The sequence below is a fragment of the Oncorhynchus kisutch genome, linkage group LG11 (genome assembly GCF_002021735.2).
Source record: "Oncorhynchus kisutch isolate 150728-3 linkage group LG11, Okis_V2, whole genome shotgun sequence".
In the NCBI taxonomy this organism is placed as follows: Eukaryota; Metazoa; Chordata; class Actinopteri; order Salmoniformes; family Salmonidae; genus Oncorhynchus; species Oncorhynchus kisutch.
The window spans coordinates 73,803,217-73,820,612 of NC_034184.2; the positions used below are offsets into that span (position 1 = coordinate 73,803,217).

At 45.9% G+C, this 17,396-nt stretch overlaps 1 protein-coding gene across 1 annotated transcript in view; it reads left to right on the forward strand.

Annotated features, from left to right (window-relative positions):
• LOC109899267 (armadillo repeat-containing protein 1-like) overlaps positions 1 to 8,754 on the forward strand; it is a 29,596-nt gene extending 20,842 nt beyond the window's left edge. Inside the window, exon 8 of the transcript XR_002256467.2 lies at positions 6,448 to 8,754. The gene's annotated coding sequence lies outside the window, so the exon portion shown is untranslated. The remainder of the gene's footprint in view (positions 1 to 6,447) is intronic.
• The last annotated feature ends 8,642 nt before the right edge of the window (positions 8,755 to 17,396 follow it).

A 17,396-nucleotide genomic window follows, 5' to 3' on the forward strand; every position in this document is an offset into this window, starting at 1 on the left:
CAGAAGTGTGTTGTGATGTCAGCAGAATGTTGTTGTCAGTAGTGTGTTGTGATGTCAGCAGAATGTTGTTGTCAGTAGTGTGTTGTGATGTCAGCAGAATGTTGTTGTCAGTAGTGTGTTGTGATGTCAGCAGAATGTTGTTGTCAGTAGTGTGTTGTGATGTCAGCAGAATGTTGTTGTCAGTAGTGTGTTGTGATGTCAGCAGAATGTTGTTGTCAGTAGTGTGTTATGATGTCAGCAGAATGTTGTTGTCAGTAGTGTGTTGTGATGTCAGCCGAGTGTGGGTTGTGATGTCAGCAGAATGTTGTTGTCAGTAGTGTGTTGTGATGTCAGCCGAGTGTGGGTTGTGATGTCAGCAGAATGTTGTTGTCAGTAGTGTGTTGTGATGTCAGCAGAATGTTGTTGTCAGTAGTGTGTTATGATGTCAGCAGAATGTTGTTGTCAGTAGTGTGTTGTGATGTCAGCCGAGTGTGGGTTGTGATGTCAGCAGAATGTTGTTGTCAGTAGTGTGTTGTGATGTCAGCCGAGTGTGGGTTGTGATGTCAGCCGAGTGTGGGTTGTGATGTCAGCCGAGTGTGGGTTGTGATGTCAGCAGAATGTTGTTGTCAGTAGTGTGTTGTGATGTCAGCAGAATGTTGTCAGTAGTGTGTTGTGATGTCAGCAGAATGTTGTTGTCAGTAGTGTGTTGTGATGTCAGCAGAATGTTGTCAGTAGTGTGTTGTGATGTCAGCAGAATGTTGTTGTCAGTAGTGTGTTGTGATGTCAGCCGAGTGTTGTTGTCAGTAGTGTGTTGTGATGTCAGCCGAGTGTTGTTGTCAGTAGTGTGTTGTGATGTCAGCAGAATGTTGTTGTCAGTAGTGTGTTGTGATGTCAGCAGAATGTTGTTGTCAGTAGTGTGTTGTGATGTCAGCAGAATGTTGTTGTCAGTAGTGTGTTGTGATGTCAGCAGAATGTTGTTGTCAGTAGTGTGTTGTGATGTCAGCAGAATGTTGTTGTCAGTAGTGTGTTGTGATGTCAGCAGAATGTTGTTGTCAGTAGTGTGTTGTGATGTCAGCAGAATGTTGTCAGTAGTGTGTTGTGATGTCAGCCGAGTGTGGGTTGTGATGTCAGCCGAGTGTGGGTTGTGATGTCAGCCGAGTGTGGGTTGTGATGTCAGCCGAGTGTGGGTTGTGATGTCAGCAGAATGTTGTCAGTAGTGTGTTGTGATGTCAGCAGAATGTTGTCAGTAGTGTGTTGTGATGTCAGCAGAATGTTGTTGTCAGTAGTGTGTTGTGATGTCAGCCGAGTGTTGTTGTCAGTAGTGTGTTGTGATGTCAGCCGAGTGTTGTTGTCAGTAGTGTGTTGTGATGTCAGCAGAATGTTGTTGTCAGTAGTGTGTTGTGATGTCAGCCGAGTGTTGTTGTCAGTAGTGTGTTGTGATGTCAGCCGAGTGTTGTTGTCAGTAGTGTGTTGTGATGTCAGCCGAGTGTTGTTGTCAGTAGTGTGTTGTGATGTCAGCAGAGTGTTGTTGTCAGTAGTGTGTTGTGATGTCAGCCGAGTGTTGTTGTCAGTAGTGTGTTGTGATGTCAGCCGAGTGTTGTTGTCAGTAGTGTGTTGTGATGTCAGCAGAATGTTGTTGTCAGTAGTGTGTTGTGATGTCAGCCGAGTGTGGGTTGTGATGTCAGCAGAGTGTGGGTTGTGATGTCAGCAGAGTGTGGGTTGTGATGTCAGCAGAGTGTGGGTTGTGATGTCAGCAGAATGTTGTTGTCAGTAGTGTGTTGTGATGTCAGCAGAATGTTGTTGTCAGTAGTGTGTTGTGATGTCAGCAGAATGTTGTCAGTAGTGTGTTGTGATGTCAGCAGAATGTTGTCAGTAGTGTGTTGTGATGTCAGCAGAATGTTGTCAGTAGTGTGTTGTGATGTCAGCAGAGTGTGGGTTGTGATGTCAGCAGAGTGTGGGTTGTGATGTCAGCAGAGTGTGGGTTGTGATGCAGTATATATATTTTTTGAACTGCATTGTTGGTTAGGAGCTTGTAAGTAAGCATTTCACTGTACACATTGTAATCGTTGCATTGACTAAAACAATTGAATTTGACGTCAGCAGAGTGTGTGCTGTGATGACGATCCTCATTGGAAGAGAATACTTTGGCCTTGGCACGCAGTCATCTACCATGGCCATAGTAGCTGTAAACCTGCTAGTGTTTCCACATCAAAATGCTGAGGGTAGCCGAGAGAAAGGAGATATGATCAAATCTGTTTTCCTTGCAAGTGCAGAAATGTACTGCCATAGGACATCCCCCTGCTGTTACCGCAGCCTGGTCCACCTCCCCCTGCTGTTACCGCAGCCTGGTCCACCTCCCCCTGCTGTTACCGCAGCCTGGTCCACCTCCCCCTGCTGTTACCGCAGCCTGGTCCACCTCCCCCTGCTGTTCCCCCAGCCAGGTCCATCTACCCAGCCTGGTCCACCTCCCCCTGCTGTTCCCCCAGCCAGGTCCATCTACCCAGCCTGGTCCACCCCCCCCTGCTGCTCCCCCAGTCTAGCCAGTCCTTCTCCCCCTGCTGCTCCCCCAACCTAGCCAGTCCACCTCCCCCTGCTGCTCCCCAACTTAGCCAGCTCACCTCTCCAGCCTAGCCAGTCCACCTCCCCCTGCTGCTCCCCAACTTAGCCAGTTCACCTCTCCAGCCTAGCCAGTTCACCTCCCCTGCTGCTCCCCCAGCCTAGCCAGTCCACCTCCCCCTGCTGCTCCCCAACTTAGCCAGTTCACCTCTCCAGCCTTGCCAGTCCACCTCCCCCTGCTGCTCCCCAACTTAGCCAGTTCACCTCTCTAGCCTAGCCAGTCCACCTCCCCCTGCTGCTCCCCAGCCTAGCCAGTCCACCTCCCCCTGCTGCTCCCCAGCCTAGCCATTCCACCTCCCCCTGCTGCTCCCCAGCCTAGCCAGTCCACCTCCCCCTGCTGCTCCCCAGCCTAGCCAGTCCACCTCCCCCTGCTGCTCCCCAACTTAGCCAGTTTACCTCTCCAGCCTAGCCAGTCCACCTCCCCCTGCTGCTCCCCAGCCTAGCCAGTCCACCTCCCCCTGCTGCTCCCCAACTTAGCCAGTTCACCTCTCCAGCCTAGCCAGTCCACCTCCCCCTGCTGCTCCCCAGCCTAGCCAGTCCACCTCCCCCTGCTGCTCCCCAACTTAGCCAGTTCACCTCTCCAGCCTAGCCAGTCCACCTCCCCCTGCTGCTCCCCAGCCTAGCCAGTCCACCTCCCCCTGCTGCTCCCCAACTTAGCCAGTTCACCTCTCCAGCCTAGCCAGTACTGCTGGTGCACATCTCCGGGTGGCTGTGCTCCTCTGTTCACCATGTGCCAGAGGGCTTTGTCAGGCAAGTAGAGAGGTGTAGTTAGTGAATCTCACAGCTATCAGCTGGATGTATGTGGACTGGCTGGAGAGGAGACTGGGTATTTCCCTGTTGATTTTCATACAGATCAACGTGGAAGGATCTGGCCTTAATTTCACCCAACTTTATATGAGGTGAACAGTCCTGAACACAGAAGGCTCAGTGAGGAAAGGATCAAGAGTTAATTGAGGTCATGCAATGCTTTCAGTAAAACATTGCAATAATGTAATATATTGATTTTCTGTTATTTATTATACATACTGGTACATAATTTGACCTTAAACTAAGTTCCTGTTATTATGAACCCACCTATCATGGCCCCACCTATAATCTGTTCTGATGAAGCTACCCTGTATAGAATACTGTCTGGTTTTCCAGTTTTCAGGGTAATGTGATGTGCTCTCCACTAGAGGGAGTCTTGGCTGAGAAAAAATGGAAATGACAAATTGTGACCAACAAATGTGAAAAACGACTCAAAATTCACTGTTCAATCTCATGTCAACGGAGAGGACATGGACAAACATACTGACAACTGTGTTTCTACATTAACAGAATAGTTGCCTAAAAACATAGTTTCAGTCTGATTTAAGACTATCAACTGTTTTAGCAATAGAGAGTTCTAGAGCAGTTCTCTGAAGTCAGGCCCATGATTCTATTAAAAGATCTGGGATGTATTGTAGATTTGGGATGTATCCCCCCCCCCCCCCCAATAAAAGTAAAAGGTAAGCAGAGCGAAGTAGTAATTGAACAGGGTAGCCTACGCGTTCAAACTTGATTTACATGGTTTCATAATTATCATTTATAAATACCTGTCCTCTGGTTGTAGGCAATGCAGCATTGAGGAACACCAAATATATTATTTTCTACCAGGGTTTTTCTTTTAACAAGTCTCATAAATTCTCCAAATATTCTTCCAATATTCACTCACAAACTCCTACGGATACACCCACACATTCTGAAGAAAGCAACTATTTGCCAGGGAGAGAAGTAACAGAGCCAGCTACACCTCCCTGCAGATCTAGAACTGGGTTTGCTGGGTTTCTGGAATAGTGGAGAGAACTAGCAGCTTATCTTATTTTGAGAATTAATTTCACAAAAAGGTTTTAATTTCTTGGATATTTCAAATAAGATTCCACTTCCACCCACATCTTGTCTGATCAAACGGCACCAGTGCTCTTCTCCTAAACACTCCTTGTTCGTCTGCGATATCAGCCCCGCTCTTGCATATTTGTGCATACGTGTGGTCCATATCACTAGGAACAGCGCTATATGCATTTTTAATCTATGCTTGCCGGGGATGAGGGTCTGAGTGTGAGAAGATGGATAGGGAAGAACGGTGTATCTGCGGAGCCGCTTTGATTCCAGGTTCAGCATCCAGTCAATGAGATCAGCTGTAAATCCTCCTGCGCTGTGCACGGCGTGAAATGATGTGGCTCCTGTAATTTATGTCAAATAACTTTTCAGGATGTGTGAGTGTAGCAATCAGCGTTACAGAGGCACCATAACTCTCGGGCTGAGGGCCCCGGTGGAGATTTAATTGAGACATTTTTCTTTATCTTAAGCGCTGAGCGAGCGGCGTGTTGTTGTATAACGAGATGTAATGCCTCTCTTTAGATGGGGGGGGGGGGCGACGGCCTGGATGAGGGAAGGTCACAGGCAGACTGGGTTGGAGATCCAATTTTCTCATGCAGGGTTCAGTCTCTATGGGGGATAAAGAGTGGAAAGACACCGGAGGAGCAGAGCACTGAGAGGCCATTGATGTCATTATCATGCTCAACATTCAACGCTAATCTTTACACTCCAGGATCAATGGAGTCATGACACTTTTAGTTCAGCCAGGATGGGCAACACTGGAGTGCATAAATAAGTGTACTTGTCAGCCAGAAAAAGGCACAGAGAAGAAGACTATCACTATGTACCCTTGTTATTTAGAATGCTGTGTGGGCCCCACCCTCCGCCTATGGAGGATGTATTGTGGGTATTATTATTATTATGATTGCGTATATATCTACTGCCTGTGTGTAAGTAGTCCTCCTTCCCTCCCTGTGAAATGGTCCTGATGAGATGCATGCCACACACACACACACACACCAAGTGAGAGCGAGAGGCTGTAGCTCATAATTGTGGCCGTAGTTCATTATGACCCTCGGATGATTTGGAGCAGCCAGGGGAGCCTCGTCCTCTGACACCGCCACGTCCGCCCGGCGACAACCACTCCAGGCACTGATTGGTGGGATGAAATGTTGCCGTGGAAAATGAAAAGGTCCCAGTGTCAAAATAATTCATGATATGCATAATCCTCTTGGCCTGATGACATGGTGGATATCTGGATTAGGAGGATAATAAAAGTGTTCAGGCTGCAGTTAAAACTCTTCAGCAGGCGAAGGAGGGAGGTGTCTGTTTTATCAGTGTCAAGAGTGCTGGATTATGGGGTCAAGATACTTCAAGGGTGTGTGTGTGTCTATTCCAGTGTGTGGTGGGTCTCTCCACACCCCACCTGTGATTTGAATATCTGCTGTAATTGTCCCAAAACCGCTCATCAGTGGATCTGCCGTCCACCATTAGGGCTCAACAATATGGTGTGACATTCGAATTCCCCTCAATGACAGGTTATTAAGAGAGCCAAGCAGCCGGCACATAATTAAGCACCATAACGTTGACCTGTAATGTGAAGTAATGCTGAGAATGAATGGCAGGGAATGAAATAGGCACTTTGTTATAACACAGGAAAAGTGAGAGAGGTAGTAGGGCTAACCTTGTATCACAGCCGGATCATTTTTACAGCTACTTTCCTCTCTGGATTTGTCTTTGTAACAGGTGGGTAATATGGGGAGGATTTGACTAGCTGAGGGATGGCTGTGTTCGTTATAGGAGATTGTTTGACAACTGAGTTTATGCGATAAGCTAGTATTCATTGTTGACCAGTTGTACTTAGGCTTCTCTTTCTCCTATACTTAAAGATGAAGTTGATGTCATTTCATGCACTTTACTTCCAGTGCTCTACATATGTGTGATATGAACAATGACAATCTGCCATGAAAATAACCCCAAAAGTACATTTGACTTCTTTTTTTTTTTTTTTTACAGTTGAACTTCAGATTGTGAATAAATCCATTACATTTGAGCATATCAATTACGGAATCTATTTGAAGCTGCAGTACATGGCTGATATGGGACAGCAAAGAAAACGTGTACATTTTCCATGTGGCACTGAAGCCTGTTACACAACTCCAGGCATGTTGGCTGCGGCCTCCGTCCGCCTTCTCCTCTCCAACAGCTAGTGGACGTCGTGATGAGCAATGGATCCATCTGGTGTGTCCTCTCCTCCAACTGGTGTGTCCTCTCCTCCAACTGGTGTGTGAACATGAAGTATAGATGGCATTTTTACCAGCCCAGAGCCACTGCTACCTGGAAGATATGGCATATACACTGAGTGTACAAAACATTAGGAACCTTCCTAGTATTGAGTTACAGACCCTTTTGCCCTCAGAACAGCTTAAAGTCTTCGGGGCATGGACTCTACAAGGTACCAAAAGGGATGGCATTGGACATGGGAAACTGACCTCTGACCTCATTTGATTGTGTAAACTCAAGGCCCTAACCAGGTCAAAATAGTATTTATACTGAACAAAAATATAAATGCGTCATGCAACAATTTCAAAGGTTTTACTGGGTTACAGTTCATATCAGTAAATACATGAATTAGGCCTTAATCTATGGATTTCACATGACTGGGCAGGAGTGCAGACAATAGTAGGCCTGGGAGGGCATAGGACCACCCATTTGGTAGCCAGGCCCAGCCAATCAGAATTTGTTTTCCCCAACAAAATGGCTGTATTACAGGCAGAAATAACCTAATAGTGTACAGTGTAGGTTAATGTAGTCAAGACAGTGTTTTTCTATAGGCAAGAGAGCATCATGTTTAAATGAGACTCATTACCTATTATTTTATATACACATTAAATGTGGTTTTATGGATGAATTCGCATGTTAATTTACACAGTTCTAGAAGTCTTAGCCAGCCAGTGTTGATTGAATTGTAGTCTCTCTCACCTCCAGACCTCGACGTAAAGTAACACTGTATGCTGAGGGCCTGTGTAATTGCGGGTTTGTGGCAGGGCTGTTGAACAGAAGGTCTGCACTCTTCTTTCCCTCTCTCTCCCCCTCTCTCTTTCTTTCCATCCCTTCCTCTCTCCTGGTCTCTCCCTCCCTCGCTACCTCTCTCCCTCCCCCATCCATCTCTCTCTGTTAGTCCTCCCTCACCCCCTTTTCATAACGGTGACAGATGGCTTCAGACGAATCTCTCATAATCATGTCAGGACGGGTCCTTCGATCCCAATTCAACACATTTCATCAGAGAGAGAATTACACACAGATTAAGCCTGCTGCTAGAACAGACAACAAAGACACACAAAGATGGGCCTGGCAAACAAGTGTTCCTTTAATCATGTGACTCCTGTCACACCACCTCACCCTCTTACCACAACAGAATGAACCCGCTGAAATTTGACTTCTCCCCAAGTTCCTCTGGGTCCAAATCACTAAGGACTTAAAATGGTCCACTCACACGCGCACAGTCATGAAGGAAGTTTGGTGTGGCCCTCAAAACATCAAAAAGTTCTACAGCTGCACCATTGAGACCATCTTGACTGGCTGCATCACTCCTCGGTATGGTAACAGCACTGCCCTCGATCGCATACGCTGCCGAGGGGTGTGACAGCCCAGTACATCACTGGGGCCGAGCTTCCTGCCATTCAGGACTTCTATATCAGGCGGTGTGAAAGGAAGGCCTGGAAAATTGTTAAGACTCCAGTCATCCAAGCCATAGACTGTTTTCTCTGTTTCCACACAGCAAGCGGTACTGGCTCATGTGGTCTGACACCTACAGGTTCCTGAACAGCTTCTACCCCCAAGCCATAATGCTGCTAAATACCTAACAAACTGGCTATCTGAGTTGACTCTTGTATTTATGTTTTGCACGGTCTCTATGCACACTCACAGGAATCTACACACTCACTCGCTCACTCACACTGACACAGCAAAAACACATAACATGCACACACATTTATGCTGACTCTACACACAAGCACATACTCACATACAATCTTAATTGATGCTGTTGCTACTCTATCATATATCCTGATGCCTAGTCACCTTACCCCTATATATATATATACATATATATATACCCCTACCACTCCAGTATCCCTGCATATTGTAAATATGGTATTGGACCTGACCAATATAAAGCTTCTTACTTTCTCCTGTGTTTTTGTTCTATCTTATGTTATTTTCAGTACTACATTGATATTGATTACTGCATTGTTGGATTAGGAGCTTGTATGAAAGGCATTTCACTGGACTTGTGCACGTGGCATTAAAACTTGAACCAACTCTTTGTCTATCAGTTTTTCTCTCTGCCTCTCTGAGTCTCTTTATCTCTCTCTATCTTTGTCTCTCTGTGTCTCTTCATCTATGTCTCTATCTCAGTGTCTCTCTGTCCCTTTGTGTCAGTCTCTTTATCTCGGTATCTCTGTTTCTGTGTCTCTGTCTCTTTGTGTTTCTATCTCTGTGTCTCCATCTCTGTCTGTCTCTGTGTCTCTCTCGCTCTCTCTCTCTCTGTCTCTTTGTGTCTCTGTCTCTCTACTTCTGTCTCTGCCTATCTGTTGTTCTCTGTCAATTTCTCTCAATCACTGTGTCTCTCTCTCCCCTGTCTCTATCTCTGTGTCTCTCCCCTGTCTCTATCTCTGTGTCTCTCTCTCCCCTGTCTCTATCACTGTGTCTCTCTCCTGTCTCTATCACAGTGTCTCTCTCTCCCCTGTCTCTATCACTGTGTCTCTCCCCTGTCTCTATCACTGTGTCTCTCTCTCCCCTGTCTCTATCACTGTGTCTCTCCCCTGTCTCTATCACTGTGTCTCTCCCCTGTCTCTATCACTGTGTCTCTCCCCTGTCTCTATCACTGTGTCTCTCCCCTGTCTCTATCACTGGTCTCTCTCTCCCTGTCTCTATCACTGTGTCTCTCTCTCCCCTGTCTCTATCTCTGTGTCTCTCTCTCCCCTGTCTCTATCACTGTGTCTCTCTCTCCCCTGTCTCTATCACTGTGTCTCTCTCTCCCCTGTCTCTATCACTGTGTCTCTCTCTCCCCTGTCTCTATCACTGTGTCTCTCTCTCCCCTGTCTCTATCACTGTGTCTCTCTCTCCCCTGTCTCTATCACTGTGTCTCTCTCTCCCCTGTCTCTATCACTGTGTCTCTCTCTCCTCTGTCTCTATCACTGTGTCTCTCTCTCCCCTGTCTCTATCACTGTGTCTCTCTCTCCCCTGTCTCTATCACTGTGTCTCTCTCTCCCCTGTCTCTATCACTGTGTCTCTCTCTCCCCTGTCTCTATCACTGTGTCTCTCTCTCCCCTGTCTCTATCACTGTGTCTCTCTCTCCCCTGTCTCTATCACTGTGTCTCTCTCTCCCCTGTCTCTATCACTGTGTCTCTCTCTCCCCTGTCTCTATCACTGTGTCTCTCTCTCCCCTGTCTCTATCACTGTGTCTCTCCCCTGTCTCTATCACTGTGTCTCTCCCCTGTCTCTATCACTGTCTCTCTCTCCCCTGTCTCTATCACTGTGTCTCTCTCTCCCCTGTCTCTATCACTGTGTCTCTCTCTCCCCTGTCTCTATCACTGTGTCTCTCTCTCCCCTGTCTCTATCACTGTGTCTCTCTCTCCCCTGTCTCTATCACTGTGTCTCTCTCTCCCCTGTCTCTATCACTGTGTCTCTCCCCTGTCTCTATCACTGTGTCTCTCTCTCCCCTGTCTCTATCACTGTGTCTCTCCCCTGTCTCTATCACTGTAATAAACGGATGTGTATAAATACTCGTTCTCCTCCCTCTGCTTGGTCCCAGTTTCTCATGGTTGCGCTTTTTGGGGGGGTGATAATTTGACACACAGAGAATTGTAATTTCTCCCTCCCCTGCTGTGACCCCATCTCAGCTCCCCCTTTGCCTGTGCGTGACACTGTTAATTGTGGATCAGGTGAAGTTTCTATCACCTCATTTCAGGGCCATGCTCTGCTAGGGCCATTCTCCCCACTCAAAGGCCACGTAATTTCACAGCTTCCTACTCCTCATTTATCCCCCTTGAGTGGCTGGCTCCGGAAAGTTCCACATCACAGATTTGTTTTGCTCTTGTTTTCTGACTCACTGCCTCCCCTGGTACCCCCCTCCTTCACCCTCACATTAACTAGACCCCCTATCCCTCCATCCGTGGCGTGCCCCCACACACACTACAATATTGACTCCTACTGTACCCCTACTTCCAACCCCCTACAGTAAGTGAGCTCCCTATCTGGCCACTGTGGAGGTGAGAGTGTATTGGTATTTGGCATTTTTATTAGGATCTTCATAGAGTTGTGAGGAGGAGGGGCTTCGTGGACCCTTAGTGTCCGGAACAAATGTTGCCATTCATTGTAGTCATTGCAATCCGTAGAGTTGCTATTTTCGTGAGTTTTCTCGTGTCAATTAACTCGTGATATTCCTGGATCACTCATTATATGAATAGAGTCAGATTTAATCAACAAATACGATAGTCAGTTGAAAAAAGGTTAAGGGTATAAGACTACACACACAGAGCCTTCACAAAGTATTCACACCCCTTGACTTTTTCCACATTTTGTTGTGTTACAGCCTGAATTTAAAATGGATTCAATTGAGATTGTGTGTCGCTGGCCTACATACAACACCCCATAATGTCAGTGGAATTGTGTTTTTAGAAATGTTCACATATTAAGTAAAAATGAAAAGCTGAAATGTCTTGAGTCAATAAGCATTCAACCCCGTTGTTACGGCAAGCCTAAATAAGTTCAGGAGTAAAAATGTTATGAACAAGTCACATATTAATTTGCATTGACTCTGTGTTGACTCTGTGTGCAATAATAGTGTTTATTATGATTTTTGAACGACTGCCTCATCTCTGTACCCCACACATACAAATATCTGTAAGGTCCCTCAGTCGATAAGTGAATTTCAAACACAGATTCAACCACCAAGGGAGGTTTTCCAATGCCTCACAAAGAAGGGCACCTATTGGTATGGGTAGAAACACCAACATTGAATATCCCTTTGAGCATGGTGAAGTTATTAATGACACTTTGGATGGTGTATCAATACATCCAGTCACTACAAAGATACAGAGGTCCTTCCTAACTCAGTTGCCGTAGAGGAAGGAAACCGCTCAGGGATTTCACCATGATGCCAATGGGGACTTTAAAACAGTTAGTTTAATGGCTCTGATAAGAGAAAACTGAGGATGGATCAACAACATTGTGTTACTCCACAATACTAAACTAATTGACAGAGTAAAAAGAAGGAAGCCTGTACAGAATAAAAATATTCCAAAACATGCATCCTGATTGCAATAAGGCACTAAAGTAAAACTGAAGAGACCAAATATACACTGGAGTTGCTTACCATGATGACATTGAATGTTCCTGAGTGGCCTAGTTACAGTTTGGACTTAAATCGAAAATCTACGGCAGCAAGACTTGAAAATGGCTGTCTTGCAATGATCAACAACCAACTTGACAGAGCTTGAATAATTTTCAGAGGAATAATGCGCAAATATTGTACAGTCCAGGTGTGAAAAGCTCTTAGAGACTTACCCAGAAAGACTCACAGCTGTAATCACTGCCGAAGGTGATTCTAACATGTATTGACTCAGTGGGTTGAATTAGATCAATTAGATATTTCTCCATAAATGTCTTAAAACATGTTTGTCATTATGGGGTATTGAGTGTAGATGAGTGAGAATGTATTTTATTTAACCCATTTTGAATTCAGGCTGTAACACAACAAAATGTGGAATGAGTCCAGGGGTATGAATACTTTCTGAAGGAACTGTATCTGGTTGTGTTGGCAAAATCACTACATATCCCATCGAGCCAAGTGGGGAGACGCTGCCTGTTGTCACAGTTCCAAGACCAGTCAGAAACGCCCATCGAACCCTATGCCAATGACGCCAGTGGACCTCAAAACTGAACTTGGATAGTTAGCAATGATATTTTAATGTCACCTTCGTCATGCAGTATTTGTGAAGTTTGGCAATGAGGACGAAAACTAGCCAGCTAGTTTAGCCAGGGAAAACCGGAGAAAACGATCTCGGGCCTAGTGTGCATGGTTGCCAGCTGAGCACTAGGATAATTCAGGAGACAGATTGTAGTTTTTATGCTCTTATATCAGGAGCTGGCTGTGAAAGTGTGATTAAGCAATTCACTGAAACTAATAAATCAGATGACTCATATTTAAGGAAAGCAAATTGATAGACAATTCCAAAATCAGCTGTAACAGTCAATAGTAAAACAAAGCTTAAAACGATGTTTGAGTGAATCCTGAATACAAAAATCTCTGGTGAATTTTCTACCATGAGTGGTGGTGAGGAATTAGAGTCCTCACCACTCAAACTGTTGTGATAGTAGCAACTATCAACTGTCTCTACTGTGACTGACCTGCCTCTCTCGGCCTCTGCCTCACAGAGGGGCCTTCTACGTTCTGTCTCTATAGCTAGTACTGGACACAGAGGGGCCTGGATCTCAGCTCTCTAACTCATACAATCATCAATAACCCTCAGCCACCCAAATCCTCACCATCCTATGGAAATCCTTGCATAGTAACTGATGGAGAGCTGTGTGCTGTTCGGGTGTGCATGTGTCTGTCAGTGTGTGTACACGTGTTTCTTTGCCCACATTAGTAGACAGACAAATTGTGACTTTTTTTTTCTTTGCGTTAAACTTTTTGTTCATTCATAAATTATTCATGAGTAAAACTGAAGATCTCTCATTAACATAACATAAATAACAATTTGCTAATTTATGGAAACTACTAATTACTCGCCTTATTTGCCATGACTATGATGTAAAATATGCATAAACGTGTGATTCTTTATTTGATTTCCCTGCGTTTCGGTTTAATCTACTATAATCATTAAACAATAGCAGCCTATTGGAGTGTGCTGTCTATGCCACCAAAAACTAAAACCAAGGAGGAAATTAGAAAAAAATATTTGGAATCAAACATATTCCCTAACCCATTCTCTGAAATAAAATTTGCTTTTTGACAAAAAATACTGTTGGGATTTTAGCAAAATAATAGTATTGTATTTAAGGAACAATGAAATAGATAACTATTGATTATGGTCAATCCTGATGCCCCTTGAAATATTCTACTTTTTGTTTTTAGATGCAAAAGTGTTCTGGAAATCAAATATTTTTTCTTTCTGCTCTAGAATCAGACACAATCTGAACAATCCTCAAATGCAAAGGGACTTTATCTCAGTGATCTTCCCATATTCCTCTAAACTCCCAGACTCCCAGCCAAGATACCAGAGTATTGGGTCCCATCTGGGAACATCAGATGAGGTCCTGCCTGTCAGCACGACTGCCACCGACGCCGCATTTAACCTCAAATTTATGATTTTGTTATATCGGAATTAATTACCGATATTTCCCCCAAAACGTTGACGAAAACGTTTGACGTTGACAAAAACGCTAAGTGCAGGCAATTTAGCTCTATTTGTAGATTAATTTGGGCCCACCTGTGATGCTGGGTGCGCTAAGTAGGTACATCAGTTTTAATTACAGACCTCGCAGAGTAGGTTTAGTTAAATTACAGTATTAATTATCACATTTACCAGGTATCAGAGTGAGGAACGGTTGTGGATAAGCTCTTCCCTCAAACCTCCTGTTTCTCCTGATGACACACTCCCGTCCTTCACACCACCTTCAAACAATTGGACCTGGAGGAGAGCTGAGGCAGTGAAGCAGCCTGAATGTGACACACATTAATTCTAAACACAATGAAAACTTAAACCACTGAATCATGTCAGTCTAAATGCAGTGTAAACTTAAAGCCATTCACAGAGCTAGATTGTGAAATCCGTATATGACAGGGGTATTCAACTCTGACCCTACGAGGTCCAGAGCCTGCTGGATTTCTGTTTTACCTGATAATTAATTGCACCCACCTGGTGTCCCAGGTCTAAATCAGTTCCTGAATAGAGGGGAACAATGAAACAATGCAGTGGAACTGAGGTCCAGAGTTGAGGTTGAGGGTTATATGTGGTGTAAAGATAGCCTAGAGGTTATGAGCATTTAGCCAGTAACTGAAAGGTTGCTGGTTCGAATCCTGAGCCGACTAGGTAAAAAAATGTTGATCTGCCCCTGAGCAAGGCACTAAACCTAGTTTCTCTGGATAAGAGCTTCTGCTTAATGTATTAGGACATGATATAACCTGGTTAGGTAATGGTTCAGGATTTGATGAAGCTTAGCTAGGCATTCTCTGGTCCATATACCTGAGCTTAGCCACAGTCACCATTAGCACTGTATCAGATTCCAAGACAGGGTCTGAAATGTATCCAGGGTTGGAGCTGAGAGAGAGAGCGGAGGGCCTCGTTTAGCCCTTGGGCACTGTAGCCACGTCCCAAAGTACTATATTAATCATCGTCACACAACACTATTAGACTATGTCATTCTATTAAAGAAATCACATTATCATACATTTCATTAATTAAAACCTAACCCAGTCAATCTACTCTGAGGAGGACTGCATCATCCATGAGGTGGAGGGGAATAGAGTGGAGGGGGTTGGTTCGGTGGCAGAGGGCAGGGCCACTCCACTCCACTACTCCACTCTGTCTCTCCAAAGTGAAATAAAGGGGACAAATTTGCATGTCAGGGGCTTTTTGGGGGGCTGGGTTAGACAATAGCTACTGATGAAGGGGACTGAGGAGAGCGGATAAGTGTGTGTGTGAGTGTCTGCATGCGCTCGCATCGGGGGGTAGTGTAAGAGGCAAAATTCTTCTGACAAGTGTCCTCTCTCTGTGGAGCAAACAACCGTAAGAGAGGGGGAAGGGACGGAGGAAAAGAGGAGAGAGGGGCTTGATGCCCAAAACAGATCGAGAGCACAATTACCTCCTGCGTCAGGGCAGGGAGGGGGTGACGTGGGGTGAGGATGGTTATCCCGCCGCGACACAAACAAACATGGAGATGCTGTGATGAGGCGTGGGTGCCATGGACTCCTCTGTTATAATGTCTGGGTGGTGAATGGAGAGTAGTTTCTGGGTCTTTCTGCGTCTTTCTGGGTCTTCTCTCAACCAAGCTGCACTGCCACATCTGTACTTATGTACAGATGACTCTTCAGATGGCCACAAAAAGTCTCACCACACAAGCTTACATACTGTACACACACACACGCACACACACACACACGCGCACGCACTAAACCTACACGCACACAAGCGCACACACAAAAGACAATTGTACTTGCTCGCTTGCAGTTATCATACAAATTAAAAGGTGTTAATACATGCAAAACAATTGTTTTTTAGAAATGATTGATAGATTTTTTGTGTACATTTATTTTAGTCTCTACTTTCCCTCCCTCCCTCCCTCCCTCCCTCCCTCCCTCCCTCCCTCCCTCCCTCCCTCCCTCCCTCCCTCCCTCCCTCCCTCCCTCCCTCCCTCCCTCCCTCCCTCCTCCATCCCTCCATCCCTCCATCCCTCCCTCCCCCTTCCCTCTATCCCTCCCCCCCTCCCTCCCTCCCTCCCTCCCTCCCTCCCTCCCTCCCTCCCTCCCTCCCTCCCTCCCTCCCTCCCTCCCTCCCTCCCTCCCTCCCTCCCTCCCTCCCTCCCTCCCTCCATCCCTCCCTCCATCCCTCCCTCCCCCTTCCCTCTATCCCTCCCCCCCTCCCTCAATCACCCCCCTTCCCTCCGTCCCTCCCTCCCTCCCCCTTCCCTCCATCCCTCCCTCCCCCTTCCCTCTATCCCTTCCCCCCTCCCCCTCCCTCAATCACCCCCCCCCTTCCCTCCCCCTCCCTCCCTCCCTCCCTCCAGAACTGATTAGTATGTGTGCTGAATGTTCCGTCACGCTGTAGTGTTGACCTGTAGCTGTCATCTCCCTGATTACTTCCCTGATTCACTCTCCTTGTTTAGTAATGTGCAATCAATCATAATCAATTAGCCAAAATGTTGAATAATTAAATCCATTATCATTAATTAAAATAATGATCACTTTCTGCCAATGCTTCATTACCAGTGTTGTGTAAGGGGTCTGCCACACAGCAGACTTTCTTTCTCCCAGCTCTTTTTGTCTTCTTCTGAAGTCAAAGATGTTTTAATGGGGCAAAGAATTCCGCAAACACTTTTCTGAATGATATCTGGACTTTGAATATTTTTTAGATTGCCTTTATTTTTTTAATCATATAAATGAATACATTGAGTAAACATTCAACAACCACAATAAATATCAACTAATATTTTAATTGAAATTAAAGTACAGAATTTTCTCCCAAGTAGTTTAATATGAGTTTAAAAGAGAAACAGTCAAATGGAATATCCCATGATTCAATGAAGGAGATGTAGGAGATCCAGCACCATCTTCCACCACTCTGACATAAACTGTCCCAACAGCCCAGCACCATCTCCCACCACTCTGACATAAACTGTCCCAACGGCCCAGCACCATCTCCCACCACTCTGACATAAACTGTCCCAACGGCCCAGCACCATCTCCCACCACTCTGACATAAACTGTCCCAACGGCCCAGCACCATCTTCTACCACTCTGACATAAACTGTCCCAACGGCCCAGCACCATCTCCCACCACTCTGACATAAACTGTCCCAACGGCCCAGCACCATCTTCCACCACTCTGACATAAACTGTCCCAACGGCCCAGCACCATCTCCCACCACTCTGACATAAACTGTCCCAACGGCCCAGCACCATCTCCCACCACTCTGACATAAACTGTCCCAACGGCCCAGCACCATCTCCCACCACTCTGACATAAACTGTCCCAACGGCCCAGCACCATCTCCCACCACTCTGACATAAACTGTCCCAACGGCCCAGCACCATCTCCCACCACTCTGACATAAACTGTCCCAACGGCCCAGCACCATCTCCCACCACTCTGACATAAACTGTCCCAACAGCCCAGCACCATCTCCCACCACTCTGACATAAACTGTCCCAACGGCCCAGCACCATCTCCCACCAC